Source organism: Pimephales promelas, chromosome 24 (genome assembly GCF_988280905.1).
Source record: "Pimephales promelas chromosome 24, fPimPro1.hap1.1, whole genome shotgun sequence".
Lineage (NCBI taxonomy): Eukaryota > Metazoa > Chordata > Actinopteri > Cypriniformes > Leuciscidae > Pimephales > Pimephales promelas.
In genome coordinates this window covers 17,597,811-17,621,498 of record NC_142792.1, presented here as the reverse complement: position 1 = coordinate 17,621,498, position 23,688 = coordinate 17,597,811, and the positions used below count along the sequence as shown (strand labels likewise).

The following is a 23,688-nucleotide window of genomic DNA, read 5'->3' as shown; positions in this document are numbered from 1 at the left end:
AAAGTTTATTGTCAGCGAGTTGTTTTTTTTTTGTTTTTTTTGGTCCATTCCAGCAATTGACGCTGAATTGCAATTGACGCTTATTTCGAAAGTGAAAGTATGTCATTTATGTAGGCTAAGGTCCGTTTTGAAGTTTTTATTTTATATTCGTCTCTTTTTAATTGGTTTTATCTCATTTAAACTTTGTGTAATTTATTTAGGCCTATTTTATTTTCTTATTCGTTAATAAACGTTTTATGGTTCTTATTTGTTTGGGCCCACATTTTGCCGATTTTCACTTTTTTCAGCCTATGCATAGGGTTATTTTTATTTGTTCGTTATGCTAATAAAAGTCTATAAATAAAAGTTTTATTATCAGCGAGTTGTTTTTTTTTGTCCATTCAAGCAATTGACGCTTATTTCGAAAGTGAAAGTATAACGCGCACGCATTTAAAAGCTATTTAACCCCCCCCGCCCTGCCCTCCACGGTGACACCGGGATTACCGGTGTTGTCACACGTCGATTAACCGGTGGGAAATTTTCCTCACCGCGGCAACCCTACAACACAGTTCACAACACACACACTGATACAGTTGATACAAAGAATAACTTAAATGATAATACATTTATTTTAAAGTTTGTTTAGAGAATACATCAGTTTGCAAATTTTAATGTCAAATAGTAATTCACACATGACTCTTATAGATTCACATTCCTTCTGTAAGGAAAGACATGAAAAAAAAATATTTGTTTTAGAAATACTCTTTATTCTACATCTATAAATGAGAATGTAAAAAAGTTAGTCTAAAGACTAGTTAATAGAAGGAATTGGAAATAGAATAAATTAAAAGTATAAAGCTGTACAGTCTGAAAATACAGTTCAGTAAGGCTGTATCAGTAATGATCTTTCAATAATACTCTTCTAATTCAATTCAAATTAAGATGATACATTCCTTCAAAAACATTATCTGGATGATTATTTATTTATTCACTTTTTATTCATAAGTATGCAGTGTCATAACTACATCTCTGACGTTTATAACAAAACAAACCGTTTGAAAATCGGTAGAAAATTGAGCAAGTTATGGTCATTTAAATAGTACACGCACCATTAACACAATGTTACGAGTGAGCGAGCTGCCTGTGACAAGATGGCCGCCAGGTGCAGACGTAGACCTCCATTGGCCAGCAGCGTGGACGACATATCTAGCCTTTATGGTCCAGAAGCACTTCCTGTTTCAGTTTTTTAACACTACATAAAGCTGGGATAAAATACAACCAACAGAACATTTAAAACTGAATCAAAACGTTAAACAAACAACTTTAAGATGTTTTCTTTACATGTGAAATAAAGAAAACAGTTACAAACTGAAACAGGAAGTGCTTCTGGACCAGTGTTGTTTACATCTTGTGAAATGGTCTATATAGATATCTATGGGTAAGATGGCTTCTAAAACCATTCCAGCAGCTGATTGGTGGTTCAACGGCTGATTGGATCTTGGAGCTCCTCCTACTCGTCAGTGGCTGCAGCTGGCTGGGCTCTTTAAAAAGCCTAGTTTTGGATCTGTTCACTCTCTGCTCCTGCAGTTGGTGTCTTTGTGGCCCTTTGTAGGGAACTTTCCCTGATAGCAAACTGACATTGAATTAATGTTGATCTGGCATTGTTTCGCTTATCGAATTAAAGTTGAGCCAACGTCAGACGTGCCATTCTTCTGATCTGGATCTGAAAACAAGACGACTGCACTTTCACCGCTGCTTTTGTTTCCAGGTCGGTCATAGTCATTAGACGTGTGTGGCTCTTTTTGTCTTGGTTTATTGCATGTTAAATGAAGTTCTCTACAGGCTTCTCGGGTAGATGGAGATTCGGTGCAGAAGCTGAAGGTTGAAGGTCTTCAGAGCGACTGAAGAGCTAAATCATGTTCAGACGTTACCTATTTCCAATCCAGGACAAACGGGTGAGCTGTGAATGATCTTGGTTGAAGCATCATTTTCAAATGCATTATCCAATGTATGTGAGTTTGTTTGTCTTTGCAGTTCATTTCAGAGTTGTCTCCATGAAACCCAACTTTGTGCCTTTTGATCAAATGGTAAGACCAGATGTTTCACCATTTTGAGTTTTCTGACCATAAATGAAAAGCAGGTTGTTTTAAGATGAACACATTTCAACTTCAATGACTGCTTTTAAATGTTTATTATTTCTGTTTTTTAATTGTCTATCTTCGTTCTCCTACCAGATGAATGCCATGGGCTGTGCCTCTCTTACTGTTGATGCGTCAGTGTTTTTCAACCCCAACGTTGAAGAGCAAATGCAAGACACATTTCTTGTGAATGATACTGAGGAGAGAACAGGTGAGCTATTGGCTGATCTGAACCATATACTCTTTATGATCTTTAGAAGACATTCACTTTAAGCCACAAAGTTGATGTTCTCTACTGTTTGGATTTTCTCTCGCAGATGTAATGTGTCAAAATCTGCAACGGTGTCCATTATGTGTCTAGTTGGCAAAGTCACATTTGTGGACCTCTTGGTTCAATGCTTAATGGAAAGGTAAGCAAAATGTCATCCCTTATTGAAGAAGCCTTCAAATTGGTTCCCTTTCCTAACCTTGATCATTCCTAACAGATCTACGTGACTCGACAAAGCTGTATATCTCTTGGAGGGGAGCAACTGGCCCAACAAACTGCTTTCGAATCATCCACAAACAAGAATGGATGGGCTGCGTTCTCCCTAAACACTGTTAATCTTAAGGCTGATCGGAATCTGGTATGTTGATGATGGATAAATTATATATTTGGGAAAATAAAGTAAAAAAAAAAAAAAAAACAGGAAAATAATAAAGTAGTGTTTAAAGTCTAGTGTCTTTTTTTGTGTGTAATGGTCTTTTTTTGTGTGTTTTAATGGTCTAGTTACTGAATGTGGTGTTTGAGGTTTTTTCATATAAAGGGTTTTTTCTTTAGGTTTTTTTGAGATTTTTTATTGAGAAGAGAAGTTGCTCATAAAAACCTGAGAAGAGAAGTTGCTCAAAAAAAGCTGAGAAGAGAAAGTTCTCAAAAAAGCTGAGAAGAGAAGACTGATGCTTCTCTTAATGTAGAGTGTGTTTTAATGGTCTAATAACTGAATGTTTTTTTTTTTTTTTAGATTTTTCCTTTAAAGGTTTTTTTGAGGGTTTTTTTGAGAACAGAAGCTTCTGTTTGTGTAAAATGTGTTTCAATGGTCTAATAACTGAATGTGGTGTTTGAAGGTTTTTTTTTTAGTTTTTTTTTTAGGTTTTTTTTTATTTTATTATTTTTTTGCCTTTTTGAGTTTGTTTTTTTAGGGGTTTTTTTAGAAGAGAAGCTTCTCTTAGTGTAGAATGTGTTTTAATAGTCAAGTTGCTGAATATGTTTTTTTGTTTGTTTTTTTTTAGTTTTTTTTGAGGGTTTTTTTTAGTTTTTTATTTTTTTTGCCTTTTTTTGAGTTTGTTTTTTTTAGAAGAGAAGCTTCTCTTAGTGTAGAATGTGTTTTAATAGTCAAGTTTTTTTTTGAGGGTTTTTTTTTTTGAGGGGTTTTTTTTTGAGAAGAGAGGACTGATGCTTCTCTTATTGGTAGAGCTTAGGACTGATGCTTCAACACGTCAAGCACATACAGCTTAAGACTCAAGACTCAACTGTCATCTATTATTATAGAGCTTAAGACTCAACCGTCATCTATTATTATAGAGCTTAAGACTCAAGACTCAACCGACATCTATTTTTATAGCGCTTAAGACTCAACATCATCTATTTTTATAGAGCTTAAGACTCAAGACTCTTGACATCTATTTTTATAGAGCTTAAGACTCAACATCATCTATTTTTATAGAGCTTAAGACTCTTGACATCTATTTTTATAGAGCTTAAGACTCAACCGACATCTATTTTTATAGAGCTTAAGACTCAAGACTCTTGACATCTATTTTTATAGAGCTTAAGACTCAACATCATCTATTTTTATAGAGCTTAAGACTCAAGACTCTTGACATCTATTTTTATAGAGCTTAAGACTCAACATCATCTATTTTTATAGAGCTTAAGACTCTTGACATCTATTTTTATAGAGCTTAAGACTCTTGACATCTATTTTTATAGAGCTTAAGACTCAACCGACATCTATTTTTATAGAGCTTAAGACTCAAGACTCTTGACATCTATTTTTATAGAGCTTAAGACTCAACATCATCTATTTTTATAGAGCTTAAGACTCAAGACTCTTGACATCTATTTTTATAGAGCTTAAGACTCAAGACTCTTGACATCTATTTTTATAGAGCTTAAGACTCAAGACTCTTGACATCTATTTTTATAGAGCTTAAGACTCAAGACTCTTGACATCTATTTTTATAGAGCTTAAGACTCAAGACTCTTGACATCCAAGTAAGTATCCAAGTACTTATCCAAGTGTTTAAAGTATCCAAGTAATTATCCAAGTGTTTAAAGTATCCAAGTAAGCATCCAAGTGTTTAAAGTATCCAAGTAATTATAAGTATCCAAGTAATTGTCCAAGTGTTTAAAGTATCCAATTAAGAAATATCCAATTAAGTAATTAGGTAAGTGTCCAATTAAGTAATATCCAATTAAGTTCCAATTAAGTAATATCCAAGTAATTATCCAATTATATTATTATATTATTAAACGTCGCGAAAATTAATGTTTAAGCAGTATAACCGCAGCGACCGGGGTTCCGAAACCTCGGGGGGGGGACACACACACACTACCCCCCCCTTTGGTCTTTTGGGTGTGCAGACTCGTCGGGACCGGTTGATTCCTCTTGGCTCCCTCTGGTTGCTGGTCCTGACCCGGGATTGAACCATTAACCTTTGGAAGGCGAAACGAGGCCTCATCCACTACGCCACCAGAGCCTGCACACTTCTAACACTTCTCTTCGTACGTTTATCTTTCGAAACGGAGTCTAAACGCACAAACGCAACAAGAAGCTGGAATAGAACCAGCAACCTCTCGCTTCAGAGCCGGTTCCGCTACCACTGCACCACTGAAGATGACACGGTTCTGACACTTCTCTTCGTACGTTTATCTTTCGAAACGGAGCCTAAACGCAACAAGAAGCTGGAATAGAACCGGCAACCTCTCGCTTCAGAGCCAGTACCGCTATACCACTGCACCACTGAAGACGAGACAGTTCTAATACTTCTCTTCGTACGTTTATCTTTATGGAGGAATTTTAACAGTGTTTAAGTGTTTTTTTTTTTTTTTTTTTTTTGGAAGACGGCACGCTTCTGAAACCAACTCGGCACGCTGACTTTCAACCGTCAGAACCGTGCCGTCTTCAGAGGCTCAGTGGTAGCGGAGATACTTCTCTTCGTACGTTTATCTTCCGAAGCGGAGTCTAAACGCACCAAGAAGTTGGAATAGAACCCTTAACCACTCGCTTCGGAACCGGTACCGCTACCACTGCACCACTGAAGATGACACGGTTCTGACACTTCTCTTCGTACGTTTATCTTTCAAAACGGAGCCTAAACGCAACAAGAAGCTGGAATAGAACCAGCAACCTCTCGCTTCAAAGCCAGTACCGCTATACCACTGCACCACTGAAGACGAGACGGTTCTAATACTTCTCTTCGTACGTTTATCTTTATGGAGGAATTTTAACAGTGTTTAAGTGTTTTTTTTTTTTTTTTTTTTTGGAAGACGGCACGCTTCTGAAACCAACTCGGCACGCTGACTTTCAACCGTCAGAACCGTGCTGTCTTCAGAGGCTCAGTGGTAGCGGAGATACTTCTCTTCGTACGTTTATCTTCCGAAGCGGAGTCTAAACGCAACAAGAAGTTGGAATAGAACCCTTAACCACTCGCTTCGGAACCGGTACCGCTACCACTGAGCCACTGAAGATGACACGGTTCTGACACTTCTCTTCGTACGTTTATCTTTATGGAGGAATCTTAACAGTGTTTTAGGAGTTCAAATATGGAGTGATTAATCACATGACAATTAGGACTCAGGTGAATGGCTCAATGTTCTGGAACCATGTGACCATGAAGTAAAGATGGCTGAAACCAGGCCATGCGCTTCCAAAGCAGCATGTGGAGCTTGAGATGAATGTGAATCCTGAGTTAGTGTTTGATAAAGATATCAGGTCTGATTGGTTTTTAACCAAAACTCCTAAGCAGAAAAAACTAGCTCAGTCTAAACAAGTGCTAGTTGACTTAAAACATAAATCTGTTGAACATCCCTAACCCTTCTGAACATCTTCAAACAAGGTAATGCTGTTTGTTTTTGTGAATATATATATATATGAACGATTAGTTGAAGTCAGTGCTGGGTAGTAACTGATTACATGTAATTTAATTACCTAATAAATTGTGCTTTAAAAAAACAATCAGACTATAGCTACTTTTAAAATTGATTCTCAGAGTTTGATTTACAGAAATAACTGGTATTTTCTCAACATTACAGCTCCTGACGAACATAATTAATCTTTTTTTTCAGTAATCCTCTTTCGATGTAATTTATTTGCTTGAAGTTGCCCTGAAATTTTAAGAAGCTCATAAGTCAATAATTTAACATTAGCATGTTCATCTTTCTCTGATGTCGTATAATGCAAGTAAAGAAAGCATTGCATCATTATTAAGTGTTTTAGATGGTTTTAAATTTCTTTAACTTTTTTATTGAACTAACTATTAATTTTTCATGAACTTAGACACTCCCTGAAATTCCTTCACAAACCCTGGTTTGGGAAACCCTAACATCAGGTAATAGGACAAAATTTGGTATGGTATTATCTTCAAATATTCAAATCTAAGTGTTTAGAAGTTAGTGGGATCTCGAAACCATATGCTTCGCGTTAGAAGCTTGTGAACGCAGGCTGGCTCTCCGCCGACTAAAGCAGAGCCGTGGAGAGCCGCTTCGACATGCTTTCATTGTTTTAATTTCATCATTTGAGCTGAAATGACGGGTTGGGGGGGTTTATGTCGTCCAGATTTGCTTCCCCTGGTCTGCATTTTCGGCAGAAATACGTTCTTCTCTCGCACAAAAACTGAATTTCAAACCAAATATGTAAAATTCCACGAAATTCCGCGTTAACACTAGATTCCACGATAATTGGCCAAGTGGACCAGGTCAATGATGTCATGATCTACAGGGCTGTGATGTCGTGCCGTTTGTGTGTGTGAGGCCGGACGCCCCACCGTGAGTCCAGGGAGCCGATGGTCTCCTCAAAGAACAGAAAACACTCCCTTTCCTCGAGACTGAGGAACTGCAGATCATCTTCCTAGAGAGAGAGAAAGTTAAAGCAAACATTGAATGACTGCTAGTTGGCACTATAATATTATATTAAAATCTATAATATTAAAATAAAAAAAGCAAATGTTACATAAATGTATCTTTTTAGGACGATGTTTTTTTTTGTTTTTTTGTTTTTTTTTGCGTTATGGCTTTAATGATAAACACATGTCGTTTTAATTACCGTAATCAAAATGTCAAGTTAAACTCGGTACAAATAAATACTACAGTGAGATACGTAGTTTTCAAATTGACATAATGTATGACTTCATGAATGTCATGTAAATAATAATGATAATCATATTCAAACAGTGGTGGAATGTAACGAAGTACAAATACTTTGTTACTTTACTTAAGTACATTTTTCACGTGTCTTTACTTTACTTAAGTAGAATAAATAGCGCATACTTTTTACTTTTACTTTGTTACATTTTGCAGCAATTATTATACTTTCTACTCCACTAAATTTCTACACCTTCTGTTACATTTTCATTACATTTGCTGATCAGTTTTTCCCCTGCCAAAACGTAATCTGGCCGTCCGTCCGTTGCACCTTTGTCTCCATTTTTGCACTCAGGTTTAAGTCCCATGACCCTCTATCAGAATCAAGAGTTTCAAGAAGATTGGAGAAACTTATTTTTTCGCACAAAAAAAAAAAAACGACAGGGGTAACACTGTCTTTTTTTTGTTGTTGTTGTTTTGTTTTTTTTGGGGTTGAAATTTTGAGTTACTCTGATCTTCTTGAAACTCTTGATTCTGATAGAGGGCCATGGGACTTAAACCTGAGTGCAAAAATGGAGGCTCTAGATATATCAACCCGGTCACATTAAATGCGTCTCGCACGCAGTGCGTTCATAGAGCAATTTATACGCGAAAATTATTTTTTACATGCATAGGAAACGCACCGTGTGTAATAAACGTTTGGTTAGGATTATGGCAAGCCAAGAGGTTCAGAATTACACCATAAATTAATCGTGTTTACTGCCATAGTTATTAACATATAGACCATTTCACAAGATGTAAACAACACTGGTCCAGAAGCACTTCCTGTTTCAGTTTGTAACTGTTTTCTTTATTTCACATGTAAAGAAAACATCTTAAAGATGTTGTTTAACTTTTTGATTCAGTTTTAAATGTTCTGTTGGTTGAATTTTATCCCAGCTTTTATGTAGTGTTAAAAAACTGAAACAGGAAGTGCTTCTGGACCAGTGTTGTTTACATCTTGTGAAATGGTCTATAGTAAGGATAAGCAGCATGATGTGAATCTCATGCCTAATTGCAAGCTTGTTTCAGAAATGGTGACATTTTTTTCCATCATTATTGAACATCATTATAGGAGTATTAGGTTGAATGAGTTAGAATTAAATGTTTTATTAATCATTAGCAAATAGACATTAAGAAAATAAATTATGCAAGTACTTTTACTTTTAATACTTAAAATTTAAAATCAGGTAGGCCTACTTTTTACTTAAGTATGGTTGTCATCGTGTCACTTCTACTTTTACTAAAGTAAATATTTATCTGGTTATTTGTAATTTTACTTAAGTACTGAGATTCAGTACTTCCTCCACCACTGTATTCAAATAAATTTCTTTGCGGTGAAATAATGACCTGTGTCCGTTTTGAATGAGATTCGCCCAAACACACACGAGTCTAAGATGAGGAAAAGACTTTTAAGAGGGGGAAAAAACTTTAACTTACCAAAACATCCTGAACCATCTGACCAGAGGGCGATTCATTCAAAGAATAAAAAAAGGTAGCAACGCTACAATAGCAACTGACAAAAAGTAAAAGTTGTCATGCTAAAGTAAAAGTTACTTACAGGTGAGTCTTGTGCCGTACTCGGTCCCCTCATTTATGTGTCGGTTTTATTTGCGGTTGAGCTGTAATATGTGCTGTTAAAGTGACATTAAGAGCTGTCATCTTCTCATCTGCAGGATCTGCACGTGTTGTTGTGATTGTCCAGAGCCTGTCTAACGGAGAGCCTTGGCACTTCCTATTAGCCCCGTTGTGTATCATCCTGGTTGCAGTTCCATTAGAATTCCACTGGAGGTGATCGCGGGCGAGAGCAGAATGAATGGGGCTAAACGGCTAAAAGTGTCTCTTTCACCTGCTTGTCGTTAAATTAACATAGATTTTATTGTTGATTACGCAAGTTCAATATTGATTATAGGCCAAAAGTCGAATGAACGAGTACTTATGTCCTTTTGAATTCTTACAGGTTAGGCTGTTGTTGGCTGGAACACGCTACCATTCTGCTATTGTGTGACGTCATCACATTTTTGAACTGATTTTTAGAACAGATAAGTGAACTTAAAAATGCAATTTTCAGCTGAGTGTATTATCTCAGCCCTCCCTTTTGAATGCAACTTTCAAATTACTTGACAAAAAATTACATCCCGAGAAAAGTGGATTTATGGGGGTGAAACCCCATTGACTCCCATTCATTCTGCACTCGACCGCGAGCGCCCCCGCATGGACAGAGACGAGTTACTGCAGCCAGTCCATGTTGTCAAGCAGCAGAAGCGTCAGACTGAAGGAGAACCCGCTTCTGCCGCCTTGAGGAGCGGAGAAAAACTGCACTTTACTCTCGTCGGGTTATAGTGGCGTGAATGGTGATCACATCTGAGACTTTGGATTAAAGTTCCTGTAAAATTGCAGCAGCAACATGTTTGACAAGCTCTGTGGTGCAGAAAATTATGATTTGCCTTTGAATGAGAGAGCCTTTTTGATTCACAAAAATCATCACTTTTCTTTTAGTTTCTATGTAATTCACACAAATCACCACAGAAGGGCGAAAATAATTTTAGATATGACTTTTTTGCACATACATTAGATTAGATAGAGTAGATAGGAGTACAACACAGTTCACAACACACACACTGATACAGTTGATACAAAGAATAACTTAAATGATAATACATTTATTTTAAAGTTTGTTTAGAGAATACATCAGTTTGCAAATTTTAATGTCAAATAGTAATTCACACATGACTCTTATAGATTCACATTCCTTCTGTAAGGAAAGACATGAAAAAAAAATATTTGTTTTAGAAATACTCTTTATTCTACATCTATAAATGAGAATGTAAAAAAGTTAGTCTAAAGACTAGTTAATAGAAGGAATTGGAAATAGAATAAATTAAAAGTATAAAGCTGTACAGTCTGAAAATACAGTTCAGTAAGGCTGTATCAGTAATGATCTTTCAATAATACTCTTCTAATTCAATTCAAATTAAGATGATACATTCCTTCAAAAACATTATCTGGATGATTATTTATTTATTCACTTTTTATTCATAAGTATGCAGTGTCATAACTACATCTCTGACGTTTATAACAAAACAAACCGTTTGAAAATCGGTAGAAAATTGAGCAAGTTATGGTCATTTAAATAGTACACGCACCATTAACACAATGTTACGAGTGAGCGAGCTGCCTGTGACAAGATGGCCGCCAGGTGCAGACGTAGACCTCCATTGGCCAGCAGCGTGGACGACATATCTAGCCTTTATGGTCCAGAAGCACTTCCTGTTTCAGTTTTTTAACACTACATAAAGCTGGGATAAAATACAACCAACAGAACATTTAAAACTGAATCAAAACGTTAAACAAACAACTTTAAGATGTTTTCTTTACATGTGAAATAAAGAAAACAGTTACAAACTGAAACAGGAAGTGCTTCTGGACCAGTGTTGTTTACATCTTGTGAAATGGTCTATATAGATATCTATGGGTAAGATGGCTTCTAAAACCATTCCAGCAGCTGATTGGTGGTTCAACGGCTGATTGGATCTTGGAGCTCCTCCTACTCGTCAGTGGCTGCAGCTGGCTGGGCTCTTTAAAAAGCCTAGTTTTGGATCTGTTCACTCTCTGCTCCTGCAGTTGGTGTCTTTGTGGCCCTTTGTAGGGAACTTTCCCTGATAGCAAACTGACATTGAATTAATGTTGATCTGGCATTGTTTCGCTTATCGAATTAAAGTTGAGCCAACGTCAGACGTGCCATTCTTCTGATCTGGATCTGAAAACAAGACGACTGCACTTTCACCGCTGCTTTTGTTTCCAGGTCGGTCATAGTCATTAGACGTGTGTGGCTCTTTTTGTCTTGGTTTATTGCATGTTAAATGAAGTTCTCTACAGGCTTCTCGGGTAGATGGAGATTCGGTGCAGAAGCTGAAGGTTGAAGGTCTTCAGAGCGACTGAAGAGCTAAATCATGTTCAGACGTTACCTATTTCCAATCCAGGACAAACGGGTGAGCTGTGAATGATCTTGGTTGAAGCATCATTTTCAAATGCATTATCCAATGTATGTGAGTTTGTTTGTCTTTGCAGTTCATTTCAGAGTTGTCTCCATGAAACCCAACTTTGTGCCTTTTGATCAAATGGTAAGACCAGATGTTTCACCATTTTGAGTTTTCTGACCATAAATGAAAAGCAGGTTGTTTTAAGATGAACACATTTCAACTTCAATGACTGCTTTTAAATGTTTATTATTTCTGTTTTTTAATTGTCTATCTTCGTTCTCCTACCAGATGAATGCCATGGGCTGTGCCTCTCTTACTGTTGATGCGTCAGTGTTTTTCAACCCCAACGTTGAAGAGCAAATGCAAGACACATTTCTTGTGAATGATACTGAGGAGAGAACAGGTGAGCTATTGGCTGATCTGAACCATATACTCTTTATGATCTTTAGAAGACATTCACTTTAAGCCACAAAGTTGATGTTCTCTACTGTTTGGATTTTCTCTCGCAGATGTAATGTGTCAAAATCTGCAACGGTGTCCATTATGTGTCTAGTTGGCAAAGTCACATTTGTGGACCTCTTGGTTCAATGCTTAATGGAAAGGTAAGCAAAATGTCATCCCTTATTGAAGAAGCCTTCAAATTGGTTCCCTTTCCTAACCTTGATCATTCCTAACAGATCTACGTGACTCGACAAAGCTGTATATCTCTTGGAGGGGAGCAACTGGCCCAACAAACTGCTTTCGAATCATCCACAAACAAGAATGGATGGGCTGCGTTCTCCCTAAACACTGTTAATCTTAAGGCTGATCGGAATCTGGTATGTTGATGATGGATAAATTATATATTTGGGAAAATAAAGTAAAAAAAAAAAAAAAACAGGAAAATAATAAAGTAGTGTTTAAAGTCTAGTGTCTTTTTTTGTGTGTAATGGTCTTTTTTTGTGTGTTTTAATGGTCTAGTTACTGAATGTGGTGTTTGAGGTTTTTTCATATAAAGGGTTTTTTCTTTAGGTTTTTTTGAGATTTTTTATTGAGAAGAGAAGTTGCTCATAAAAACCTGAGAAGAGAAGTTGCTCAAAAAAAGCTGAGAAGAGAAAGTTCTCAAAAAAGCTGAGAAGAGAAGACTGATGCTTCTCTTAATGTAGAGTGTGTTTTAATGGTCTAATAACTGAATGTTTTTTTTTTTTTTTTAGATTTTTCCTTTAAAGGTTTTTTTGAGGGTTTTTTTGAGAACAGAAGCTTCTGTTTGTGTAAAATGTGTTTCAATGGTCTAATAACTGAATGTGGTGTTTGAAGGTTTTTTTTTTAGTTTTTTTTTTAGGTTTTTTTTTATTTTATTATTTTTTTGCCTTTTTGAGTTTGTTTTTTTAGGGGTTTTTTTAGAAGAGAAGCTTCTCTTAGTGTAGAATGTGTTTTAATAGTCAAGTTGCTGAATATGTTTTTTTGTTTGTTTTTTTTTAGTTTTTTTTGAGGGTTTTTTTTAGTTTTTTATTTTTTTTGCCTTTTTTTGAGTTTGTTTTTTTTAGAAGAGAAGCTTCTCTTAGTGTAGAATGTGTTTTAATAGTCAAGTTTTTTTTTTTGAGGGTTTTTTTTTTGAGGGGTTTTTTTTTTGAGAAGAGAGGACTGATGCTTCTCTTATTGGTAGAGCTTAGGACTGATGCTTCAACACGTCAAGCACATACAGCTTAAGACTCAAGACTCAACTGTCATCTATTATTATAGAGCTTAAGACTCAACCGTCATCTATTATTATAGAGCTTAAGACTCAAGACTCAACCGACATCTATTTTTATAGCGCTTAAGACTCAACATCATCTATTTTTATAGAGCTTAAGACTCAAGACTCTTGACATCTATTTTTATAGAGCTTAAGACTCAACATCATCTATTTTTATAGAGCTTAAGACTCTTGACATCTATTTTTATAGAGCTTAAGACTCAACCGACATCTATTTTTATAGAGCTTAAGACTCAAGACTCTTGACATCTATTTTTATAGAGCTTAAGACTCAACATCATCTATTTTTATAGAGCTTAAGACTCAAGACTCTTGACATCTATTTTTATAGAGCTTAAGACTCAAGACTCTTGACATCTATTTTTATAGAGCTTAAGACTCAAGACTCTTGACATCCAAGTAAGTATCCAAGTACTTATCCAAGTGTTTAAAGTATCCAAGTAATTATCCAAGTGTTTAAAGTATCCAAGTAAGCATCCAAGTGTTTAAAGTATCCAAGTAATTATAAGTATCCAAGTAATTGTCCAAGTGTTTAAAGTATCCAATTAAGAAATATCCAATTAAGTAATTAGGTAAGTGTCCAATTAAGTAATATCCAATTAAGTTCCAATTAAGAAATATCCAAGTAATTATCCAATTATATTATTATATTATTATATTATTATATTATTAAACGTCGCGAAAATTAATGTTTAAGCAGTATAACCGCAGCGACCGGGGTTCCGAAACCTCGGGGGGGGGACACACACACACTACCCCCCCCTTTGGTCTTTTGGGTGTGCAGACTCGTCGGGACCGGTTGATTCCTCTTGGCTCCCTCTGGTTGCTGGTCCTGACCCGGGATTGAACCATTAACCTTTGGAAGGCGAAACGAGGCCTCATCCACTACGCCACCAGAGCCTGCACACTTCTAACACTTCTCTTCGTACGTTTATCTTTCGAAACGGAGTCTAAACGCACAAACGCAACAAGAAGCTGGAATAGAACCAGCAACCTCTCGCTTCAGAGCCGGTTCCGCTACCACTGCACCACTGAAGATGACACGGTTCTGACACTTCTCTTCGTACGTTTATCTTTCGAAACGGAGCCTAAACGCAACAAGAAGCTGGAATAGAACCGGCAACCTCTCGCTTCAGAGCCAGTACCGCTATACCACTGCACCACTGAAGACGAGACAGTTCTAATACTTCTCTTCGTACGTTTATCTTTATGGAGGAATTTTAACAGTGTTTAAGTGTTTTTTTTTTTTTTTTTTTTTTTTGGAAGACGGCACGCTTCTGAAACCAACTCGGCACGCTGACTTTCAACCGTCAGAACCGTGCCGTCTTCAGAGGCTCAGTGGTAGCGGAGATACTTCTCTTCGTACGTTTATCTTCCGAAGCGGAGTCTAAACGCACCAAGAAGTTGGAATAGAACCCTTAACCACTCGCTTCGGAACCGGTACCGCTACCACTGCACCACTGAAGATGACACGGTTCTGACACTTCTCTTCGTACGTTTATCTTTCAAAACGGAGCCTAAACGCAACAAGAAGCTGGAATAGAACCAGCAACCTCTCGCTTCAAAGCCAGTACCGCTATACCACTGCACCACTGAAGACGAGACGGTTCTAATACTTCTCTTCGTACGTTTATCTTTATGGAGGAATTTTAACAGTGTTTAAGTGTTTTTTTTTTTTTTTTTTTTTGGAAGACGGCACGCTTCTGAAACCAACTCGGCACGCTGACTTTCAACCGTCAGAACCGTGCTGTCTTCAGAGGCTCAGTGGTAGCGGAGATACTTCTCTTCGTACGTTTATCTTCCGAAGCGGAGTCTAAACGCAACAAGAAGTTGGAATAGAACCCTTAACCACTCGCTTCGGAACCGGTACCGCTACCACTGAGCCACTGAAGATGACACGGTTCTGACACTTCTCTTCGTACGTTTATCTTTATGGAGGAATCTTAACAGTGTTTTAGGAGTTCAAATATGGAGTGATTAATCACATGACAATTAGGACTCAGGTGAATGGCTCAATGTTCTGGAACCATGTGACCATGAAGTAAAGATGGCTGAAACCAGGCCATGCGCTTCCAAAGCAGCATGTGGAGCTTGAGATGAATGTGAATCCTGAGTTAGTGTTTGATAAAGATATCAGGTCTGATTGGTTTTTAACCAAAACTCCTAAGCAGAAAAAACTAGCTCAGTCTAAACAAGTGCTAGTTGACTTAAAACATAAATCTGTTGAACATCCCTAACCCTTCTGAACATCTTCAAACAAGGTAATGCTGTTTGTTTTTGTGAATATATATATATATGAACGATTAGTTGAAGTCAGTGCTGGGTAGTAACTGATTACATGTAATTTAATTACCTAATAAATTGTGCTTTAAAAAAACAATCAGACTATAGCTACTTTTAAAATTGATTCTCAGAGTTTGATTTACAGAAATAACTGGTATTTTCTCAACATTACAGCTCCTGACGAACATAATTAATCTTTTTTTTCAGTAATCCTCTTTCGATGTAATTTATTTGCTTGAAGTTGCCCTGAAATTTTAAGAAGCTCATAAGTCAATAATTTAACATTAGCATGTTCATCTTTCTCTGATGTCGTATAATGCAAGTAAAGAAAGCATTGCATCATTATTAAGTGTTTTAGATGGTTTTAAATTTCTTTAACTTTTTTATTGAACTAACTATTAATTTTTCATGAACTTAGACACTCCCTGAAATTCCTTCACAAACCCTGGTTTGGGAAACCCTAACATCAGGTAATAGGACAAAATTTGGTATGGTATTATCTTCAAATATTCAAATCTAAGTGTTTAGAAGTTAGTGGGATCTCGAAACCATATGCTTCGCGTTAGAAGCTTGTGAACGCAGGCTGGCTCTCCGCCGACTAAAGCAGAGCCGTGGAGAGCCGCTTCGACATGCTTTCATTGTTTTAATTTCATCATTTGAGCTGAAATGACGGGTTGGGGGGGTTTATGTCGTCCAGATTTGCTTCCCCTGGTCTGCATTTTCGGCAGAAATACGTTCTTCTCTCGCACAAAAACTGAATTTCAAACCAAATATGTAAAATTCCACGAAATTCCGCGTTAACACTAGATTCCACGATAATTGGCCAAGTGGACCAGGTCAATGATGTCATGATCTACAGGGCTGTGATGTCGTGCCGTTTGTGTGTGTGAGGCCGGACGCCCCACCGTGAGTCCAGGGAGCCGATGGTCTCCTCAAAGAACAGAAAACACTCCCTTTCCTCGAGACTGAGGAACTGCAGATCATCTTCCTAGAGAGAGAGAAAGTTAAAGCAAACATTGAATGACTGCTAGTTGGCACTATAATATTATATTAAAATCTATAATATTAAAATAAAAAAAGCAAATGTTACATAAATGTATCTTTTTAGGACGATGTTTTTTTTTGTTTTTTTGTTTTTTTTTGCGTTATGGCTTTAATGATAAACACATGTCGTTTTAATTACCGTAATCAAAATGTCAAGTTAAACTCGGTACAAATAAATACTACAGTGAGATACGTAGTTTTCAAATTGACATAATGTATGACTTCATGAATGTCATGTAAATAATAATGATAATCATATTCAAACAGTGGTGGAATGTAACGAAGTACAAATACTTTGTTACTTTACTTAAGTACATTTTTCACGTGTCTTTACTTTACTTAAGTAGAATAAATAGCGCATACTTTTTACTTTTACTTTGTTACATTTTGCAGCAATTATTATACTTTCTACTCCACTAAATTTCTACACCTTCTGTTACATTTTCATTACATTTGCTGATCAGTTTTTCCCCTGCCAAAACGTAATCTGGCCGTCCGTCCGTTGCACCTTTGTCTCCATTTTTGCACTCAGGTTTAAGTCCCATGACCCTCTATCAGAATCAAGAGTTTCAAGAAGATTGGAGAAACTTATTTTTTCGCACAAAAAAAAAAAAAAAAACGACAGGGGTAACACTGTCTTTTTTTTTTTTTTTTTTTGGTGGAAATTTTGAGTTTCTCTGATCTTCTTGAAACTCTTGATTCTGATAGAGGGCCATGGGACTTAAACTTACCTGAGTGCAAAAATGGAGGCTCTAGATATATCAACCCGGTCACATTAAATGCGTCTCGCACGCAGTGCGTTCATAGAGCAATTTATACGCGAAAATTATTTTTACATGCATTGGAAACGCACCGTGTGTAATAAACGTTTGGTTAGGATTATGGCAAGCCAAGAGGTTCAGAATTACACCATAAATTAATCGTGTTTACTGCCATAGTTATTAACATATAGATAAGCAGCATGATGTGAATCTCATGCCTAATTGCAAGCTTGTTTCAGAAATGGTGACTTTTTTTTCCATCATTATTGAACATCATTATAGGAGTATTAGGTTGAATGAGTTAGAATTAAATGTTTTATTAATCATTAGCAAATAGACATTAAGAAAATAAATTATGCAAGTACTTTTACTTTTAATACTTAAAGTACATTTAAAATCAGGTAGGCCTACTTTTTACTTTTTACTTAAGTATGGTTGTCATCGTGTCACTTCTACTTTTACTAAAGTAAATATTTATCTGGTTATTTGTAATTTTACTTAAGTACTGAGATTCAGTACTTCCTCCACCACTGTATTCAAATAAATTTCTTTGCGGTGAAATAATGACCTGTGTCCGTTTTGAATGAGATTCGCCCAAACACACACGAGTCTAAGATGAGGAAAAGACTTTTAAGAGGGGGAAAAAACTTTAACTTACCAAAACATCCTGAACCATCTGACCAGAGGGCGATTCATTCAAAGAATAAAAAAAGGTAGAAACGCTACAATAGCAACTGACAAAAAGTAAAAGTTGTCATGCTAAAGTAAAAGTTACTTACAGGTGAGTCTTGTGCCGTACTCGGTCCCCTCATTTATGTGTCGGTTTTATTTGCGGTTGAGCTGTAATATGTGCTGTTAAAGTGACATTAAGAGCTGTCATCTTCTCATCTGCAGGATCTGCACGTGTTGTTGTGATTGTCCAGAGCCCGTCTAACGGAGAGCCTTGGCACTTCCTATTAGCCCCGTTGTGTATCATCCTGGTTGCAGTTCCATTAGAATTCCACTGGAGGTGATCGCGGGCGAGAGCAGAATGAATGGGAGTCTATGGGGCTAAACGGCTAAAAGTGTCTCTTTCACCTGCTTGTCGTTAAATTAACATAGATTTTATTGTTGATTACGCAAGTTCAATATTGATTATAGGCCAAAAGTCGAATGAACGAGTACTTATGTCCTTTTGATATCTTACAGGTTAGGCTGTTGTTGGCTGGAACACGCTACCATTCTGCTATTGTGTGACGTCATCACATTTTTGAACTGATTTTTAGAACAGATAAGTGAACTTAAAAATGCAATTTTCAGCTGAGTGTATTAGCTTAGCCCTCCCTTTTGAATGCAACTTTCAAATTACTTGACAAAAAATTACATCCCGAGAAAAGTGGATTTATGGGGGTGAAACCCCATTGACTCCCATTCATTCTGCACTCGACCGCGAGCGCCCCCGCATGGACAGAGACGAGTTACTGCAGCCAGTCCATGTTGTCAAGCAGCAGAAGCGTCAGACTGAAGGAGAACCCGCTTCTGCCGCCTTGAGGAGCGGAGAAAAACTGCACTTTACTCTCGTCGGGTTATAGTGGCGTGAATGGTGATCACATCTGAGACTTTGGATTAAAGTTCCTGTAAAATTGCAGCAGCAACATGTTTGACAAGCTCTGTGGTGCAGAAAATTATGATTTGCCTTTGAATGAGAGAGCCTTTTTGATTCACAAAAATCATCACTTTTCTTTTAGTTTCTATGTAATTCACACAAATCACCACAGAAGGGCGAAAATAATTTTAGATATGACTTTTTTGCACATACATTAGATTAGATAGAGTAGATAGGAGTACAACACAGTTCACAACACACACACTGATACAGTTGATACAAAGAATAACTTAAATGATAATACATTTATTTTAAAGTTCGTTTAGAGAATACATCAGTTTGCAAATTTTAATGTCAAATAGTAATTCACACATGACTCTTATAGATTCACATTCCTTCTGTAAGGAAAGACATGAAAAAAAAATATTTGTTTTAGAAATACTCTTTATTCTACATCTATAAATGAGAATGTAAAAAAGTTAGTCTAAAGACTAGTTAATAGAAGGAATTGGAAATAGAATAAATTAAAAGTATAAAGCTGTACAGTCTGAAAATACAGTTCAGTAAGGCTGTATCAGTAATGATCTTTCAATAATACTCTTCTAATTCAATTCAAATTAAGATGATACATTCCTTCAAAAACATTATCTGGATGATTATTTATTTATTCACTTTTTATTCATAAGTATGCAGTGTCATAACTACATCTCTGACGTTTATAACAAAACAAACCGTTTGAAAATCGGTAGAAAATTGAGCAAGTTATGGTCATTTAAATAGTACACGCACCATTAACACAATGTTACGAGTGAGCGAGCTGCCTGTGACAAGATGGCCGCCAGGTGCAGACGTAGACCTCCATTGGCCAGCAGCGTGGACGACATATCTATAGCCTTTATAGACCATTTCACAAGATGTAAACAACACTGGTCCAGAAGCACTTCCTGTTTCAGTTTTTTAACACTACATAAAGCTGGGATAAAATACAACCAACAGAACATTTAAAACTGAATCAAAACGTTAAACAAACATCTTTAAGATGTTTTCTTTACATGTGAAATAAAGAAAACAGTTACAAACTGAAACAGGAAGTGCTTCTGGACCAGTGTTGTTTACATCTTGTGAAATGGTCTATATAGATATCTATGGGTAAGATGGCTTCTAAAACCATTCCAGCAGCTGATTGGTGGTTCAACGGCTGATTGGATCTTGGAGCTCCTCCTACTCGTCAGTGGCTGCAGCTGGCTGGGCTCTTTAAAAAGCCTAGTTTTGGATCTGTTCACTCTCTGCTCCTGCAGTTGGTGTCTTTGTGGCCCTTTGTAGGGAACTTTCCCTGATAGCAAACTGACATTGAATTAATGTTGATCTGGCATTGTTTCGCTTATCGAATTAAAGTTGAGCCAACGTCAGACGTGCCATTCTTCTGATCTGGATCTGAAAACAAGACGACTGCACTTTCACCGCTGCTTTTGTTTCCAGGTCGGTCATAGTCATTAGACGTGTGTGGCTCTTTTTGTCTTGGTTTATTGCATGTTAAATGAAGTTCTCTACAGGCTTCTCGGGTAGATGGAGATTCGGTGCAGAAGCTGAAGGTTGAAGGTCTTCAGAGCGACTGAAGAGCTAAATCATGTTCAGACGTTACCTATTTCCAATCCAGGACAAACGGGTGAGCTGTGAATGATCTTGGTTGAAGCATCATTTTCAAATGCATTATCCAATGTATGTGAGTTTGTTTGTCTTTGCAGTTCATTTCAGAGTTGTCTCCATGAAACCCAACTTTGTGCCTTTTGATCAAATGGTAAGACCAGATGTTTCACCATTTTGAGTTTTCTGACCATAAATGAAAAGCAGGTTGTTTTAAGATGAACACATTTCAACTTCAATGACTGCTTTTAAATGTTTATTATTTCTGTTTTTTAATTGTCTATCTTCGTTCTCCTACCAGATGAATGCCATGGGCTGTGCCTCTCTTACTGTTGATGCGTCAGTGTTTTTCAACCCCAACGTTGAAGAGCAAATGCAAGACACATTTCTTGTGAATGATACTGAGGAGAGAACAGGTGAGCTATTGGCTGATCTGAACCATATACTCTTTATGATCTTTAGAAGACATTCACTTTAAGCCACAAAGTTGATGTTCTCTACTGTTTGGATTTTCTCTCGCAGATGTAATGTGTCAAAATCTGCAACGGTGTCCATTATGTGTCTAGTTGGCAAAGTCACATTTGTGGACCTCTTGGTTCAATGCTTAATGGAAAGGTAAGCAAAATGTCATCCCTTATTGAAGAAGCCTTCAAATTGGTTCCCTTTCCTAACCTTGATCATTCCTAACAGATCTACGTGACTCGACAAAGCTGTATATCTCTTGGAGGGGAGCAACTGGCCCAACAAACTGCTTTCGAATCATCCACAAACAAGAATGGATGGGCTGCGTTCTCCCTAAACACTGTTAATCTTAAGGCTGATCGGAATCTGGTATGTTGATGATGGATAAATTATATATTTGGGAAAATAAAGTAAAAAAAAAAAAAAAAAACAGGAAAATAATAAAGTAGTGTTTAAAGTCTAGTGTCTTTTTTTGTGTGTAATGGTCTTTTTTTGTGTGTTTTAATGGTCTAGTTACTGAATGTGGTGTTTGAGGTTTTTTCATATAAAGGGTTTTTTCTTTAGGTTTTTTTGAGATTTTTTATTGAGAAGAGAAGTTGCTCATAAAAACCTGAGAAGAGAAGTTGCTCAAAAAAAGCTGAGAAGAGAAAGTTCTCAAAAAAGCTGAGAAGAGAAGACTGATGCTTCTCTTAATGTAGAGTGTGTTTTAATGGTCTAATAACTGAATGTTTTTTTTTTTTTTTAGATTTTTCCTTTAAAGGTTTTTTTGAGGGTTTTTTTGAGAACAGAAGCTTCTGTTTGTGTAAAATGTGTTTCAATGGTCTAATAACTGAATGTGGTGTTTGAAGGTTTTTTTTTAGGGTTTTTTTTTTAGTTTTTTTTTTGGGGTTATTTTTAGTTTTTTTTTATTTATTTTTTTTTGTCTTTTTTTGAGTTTGTTTTTTTAGGTGTTTTTTTTTAGAAGAGAAGCTTCTCTTAGTGTAGAATGTGTTTTAATAGTCAAGTTGCTGTATATGTTTTTTTTGTTTGTTTTTTTTTAGTTTTTTTTGAGGGTTTTTTTTAGTTTTTTATTTTTTTTGCCTTTTTTTGAGTTTGTTTTTTTTAGAAGAGAAGCTTCTCTTAGTGTAGAATGTGTTTCAATAGTCAAGTTGCTGAATATGTTTTTTTTGTTTGTTTTTTTTTAGTTTTTTTTAGGGTTTTTTTTAGTTTTTTATTTTTTTTGCCTTTTTTTGAGTTTGTTTTTTTTAGAAGAGAAGCTTCTCTTAGTGTAGAATGTGTTTTAATAGTCAAGTTTTTTTTTTTGAGGGTTTTTTTTTTGAGGGGTTTTTTTTTTGAGAAGAGAGGACTGATGCTTCTCTTATTGGTAGAGCTTAGGACTGATGCTTCAACACGTCAAGCACATACAGCTTAAGACTCAAGACTCAACTGTCATCTATTATTATAGAGCTTAAGACTCAACCGTCATCTATTATTATAGAGCTTAAGACTCAAGACTCAACCGACATCTATTTTTATAGCGCTTAAGACTCAACATCATCTATTTTTATAGAGCTTAAGACTCAAGACTCTTGACATCTATTTTTATAGAGCTTAAGACTCAACATCATCTATTTTTATAGAGCTTAAGACTCTTGACATCTATTTTTATAGAGCTTAAGACTCAACCGACATCTATTTTTATAGAGCTTAAGACTCAAGACTCTTGACATCTATTTTTATAGAGCTTAAGACTCAACATCATCTATTTTTATAGAGCTTAAGACTCAAGACTCTTGACATCTATTTTTATAGAGCTTAAGACTCAAGACTCTTGACATCTATTTTTATAGAGCTTAAGACTCAAGACTCTTGACATCCAAGTAAGTATCCAAGTACTTATCCAAGTGTTTAAAGTATCCAAGTAATTATCCAAGTGTTTAAAGTATCCAAGTAAGCATCCAAGTGTTTAAAGTATCCAAGTAATTATAAGTATCCAAGTAATTGTCCAAGTGTTTAAAGTATCCAATTAAGAAATATCCAATTAAGTAATTAGGTAAGTGTCCAATTAAGTAATATCCAATTAAGTTCCAATTAAGAAATATCCAAGTAATTATCCAATTATATTATTATATTATTATATTATTAAACGTCGCGAAAATTAATGTTTAAGCAGTATAACCGCAGCGACCGGGGTTCCGAAACCTCGGGGGGGGGACACACACACACTACCCCCCCCTTTGGTCTTTTGGGTGTGCAGACTCGTCGGGACCGGTTGATTCCTCTTGGCTCCCTCTGGTTGCTGGTCCTGACCCGGGATTGAACCATTAACCTTTGGAAGGCGAAACGAGGCCTCATCCACTACGCCACCAGAGCCTGCACACTTCTAACACTTCTCTTCGTACGTTTATCTTTCGAAACGGAGTCTAAACGCACAAACGCAACAAGAAGCTGGAATAGAACCAGCAACCTCTCGCTTCAGAGCCGGTTCCGCTACCACTGCACCACTGAAGATGACACGGTTCTGACACTTCTCTTCGTACGTTTATCTTTCGAAACGGAGCCTAAACGCAACAAGAAGCTGGAATAGAACCGGCAACCTCTCGCTTCAGAGCCAGTACCGCTATACCACTGCACCACTGAAGACGAGACAGTTCTAATACTTCTCTTCGTACGTTTATCTTTATGGAGGAATTTTAACAGTGTTTAAGTGTT

The 23,688-nt window shown here is 36.6% G+C and overlaps 4 long non-coding RNA genes across 4 annotated transcripts; 2 read left to right on the top strand and 2 right to left on the bottom strand.

Moving 5' to 3' along the window:
• Positions 1-725: 725 nt before the first annotated feature.
• Positions 726-10,862, bottom strand: LOC148965203 (uncharacterized). Its single transcript, XR_016149855.1, has 2 exons — positions 9,059-10,862; positions 726-7,225 (listed from the first exon to the last, which is right to left on the bottom strand). It is a non-coding gene; the product is annotated as an uncharacterized LOC148965203 (long non-coding RNA).
• Positions 10,863-11,768: 906 nt separating this feature from the next.
• Positions 11,769-12,384, top strand: LOC120477116 (uncharacterized). The gene is made up of 3 exons (XR_016149852.1): positions 11,769-11,883; positions 11,990-12,082; positions 12,158-12,384. It is a non-coding gene; the product is annotated as an uncharacterized LOC120477116 (long non-coding RNA).
• Positions 12,385-14,447: 2,063 nt separating this feature from the next.
• On the bottom strand, positions 14,448-19,322 carry LOC148965202 (uncharacterized). The gene is made up of 2 exons (XR_016149854.1): positions 18,086-19,322; positions 14,448-16,489 (listed from the first exon to the last, which is right to left on the bottom strand). It is a non-coding gene; the product is annotated as an uncharacterized LOC148965202 (long non-coding RNA).
• A 1,514-nt stretch (positions 19,323-20,836) lies between these two features.
• Positions 20,837-21,427, top strand: LOC148965201 (uncharacterized). Its single transcript, XR_016149853.1, has 3 exons — positions 20,837-20,951; positions 21,058-21,150; positions 21,226-21,427. It is a non-coding gene; the product is annotated as an uncharacterized LOC148965201 (long non-coding RNA).
• The last annotated feature ends 2,261 nt before the right edge of the window (positions 21,428-23,688 follow it).